Raw genomic sequence first — 2,500 nt, forward strand, 5'->3', positions numbered from 1 at the left:
CATCTGGAATGCGACAATGTCGAGTGCACCCTCTCTGCCACATTGCACCGTCGACACTATGATAACCAGACCAGTAGGTCCACCTATAAAAGCACAATACCACACTCCTCCGACAACTACCATTGCTCAGATAAACCAACACCACCAACACACATCCTACACAGAGGGGCACCAAATATCACCACCCGCCCTCGTGTTATACCACATGAAAAATTGCAGAAGTGAGAGACACAGACCCGCCAGCCTCTTGCTACAAGCATCGAACCGACGTGACGTATCTGACGGTGACTCAGGCATCCGCGTACTGCCACCACTATCCACCCCCCCCCCTCTCTGCCCCCTTCCCACACAATACCAAATTTAACCAACTTTATCGCTTAACCTAACTGTGGTTTTACCAGATTATCGCTTAACCTAACTGTGGTTTTACCAGATTATCGCTTAACCTAACTGTGGCTGTACCAGATTATCGCTTAACCTAACTGTGGCTGTACCAGATTATCGCTTAACCTAACTGTGGCTGTACCAGATTATCGCTTAACCTAACTGTGGCTGTACCAGATTATCGCTTAACCTAACTGTGGCTGTACCAGATTATCGCTTAACCTAACTGTGGCTGTACCAGATTATCGCTTAACCTAACTGTGGTTGTACCAGATTATCCCTTAACCTAACTCAATTTGTCCCTTAACCTAACTCAATTTGTCCCTTAACCTAACTCAATTTGTCCCTTAACCTAACTCAATTTGTCCCTTAACCTAACTCAATTTGTCCCTTAACCTAACTCAATTTGTCCCTTAACCTAACTCAATTTGTCCCTTAACCTAACTCAATTTGTCCCTTAACCTAACTCAATTTGTCCCTTAACCTAACTCAATTTGTCCCTTAACCTAACTCAATTTGTCCCTTAACCTAACCCACGTTGTCCCTTAACCTAACTCAATTTGTCCCTTAACCTAACTCAATTTGTCCCTTAACCTAACTCAATTTGTCCCTTAACCTAACTCAATTTGTCCCTTAACCTAACTCAATTTGTCCCTTAACCTAACTCAATTTGTCCCTTAACCTAACTCAATTTGTCCCTTAACCTAACCCACGTTGTCCCTTAACCTAACCCACGTTGTCCCTTAACCTAACCCACGTTGTCCCTTAACCTAACCCACGTTGTCCCTTAACCTAACCCACGTTGTCCCTTAACCTAACCCACGTTGTCCCTTAACCTAACCCACGTTGTCCCTTAACCTAACCCACGTTGTCCCTTAACCTAACCCACGTTGTCCCTTAACCTAACCCACGTTGTCCCTTAACCTAACCCACGTTGTCCCTTAACCTAACCCACGTTGTCCCTTAACCTAACCCACGTTGTCCCTTAACCTAACCCACGTTGTCCCTTAACCTAACCCACGTTGTCCCTTTGCCTAACATAGTTCACTGCTCGGAATCTCTGGTGTCGTTGTTATCCTCATGTAGATGTCTTGCGAGTGTTGCTTACTTTCCACATATTCCCGCTATCCACTGTCAATTGTACTGCAATAGGACTATATCGCCCCCCCCCCCCCCTCTGCCCCTCTCTTTGTGTCTCCGTCCTCTCAAGCTGGTCGGTCTGGCGTTTGAGTGTTAAATGAGCCTCGCAGCTGTTCAGTTGCGTTCAGATGTCGACGCCCTCAGTGTACGTCGTGGTATGGTCTGTGTCCATTGTCCGCTGATGTCGTACGCGTAACCCACACGCTGTACCGATCATCGGTAGTTACGTACAGAGTGAAGTAGTGTGATACGTGTGACCGTACGCTGGCTGTGCCCAACGGTGTCGAATCTCAATTTCCATATGTTGTGCTCGATGCTACTTGTCTCGTCTCCCAATAACAGCTAGGTTGCACTGTGGTACGCCGTAGAGGCGTGTGGGAGGAACGTACGAACGCATTGTATGTCACCCTGGGTCGCTGGGGGTGGTGGTGCGGTGAGTCAGGTCAGGTCAGCGTGAGCCGTGTGATGTAGTGACGCGTGTATTCCGACTTTGTCGTATTGCCTCACACAAAGTGCTACCCTGGTGGACCGCGTTCCATATCTGGGACATGCCGCAGATGCCGGTTGACAGTGGATCGCGGAAGGGACATCGCATACGTGCGCGGGCCACCTTCCACGTGTTCTCTTCTGCACATGTCGCAGTGTGTATGTGGTCTGATGTAGCGTGTCGTGACACATGACATCCTGGCATGCAAGAATTGTTGAATTCGCAAATGTAGGTGGACATCTACGTTTACTGCCCAAGATACGCAAATGAACTGGAAATCCGTTGTTGAGCGGTTGTTCACGCTGGAGGTGAATCTGTGATGGCGACGATCGGTACAGCTATTAACCGGTTGTTTCAGCGGTACCCGCCACATCCACACACGTGACTAGGCCCATGTGGGTATGAAGCGATACGCGGCGGTGGCTTGGTGGGACTGTTCCCGGCCGGTGAAGGGGGGCCGCCCGGCGTGTTGGCCGCGCGCTGCGTGGG

The sequence above is a fragment of the Schistocerca gregaria genome, unplaced genomic scaffold (assembly GCF_023897955.1).
Source record: "Schistocerca gregaria isolate iqSchGreg1 unplaced genomic scaffold, iqSchGreg1.2 ptg000558l, whole genome shotgun sequence".
Taxonomy (NCBI): domain Eukaryota; kingdom Metazoa; phylum Arthropoda; class Insecta; order Orthoptera; family Acrididae; genus Schistocerca; species Schistocerca gregaria.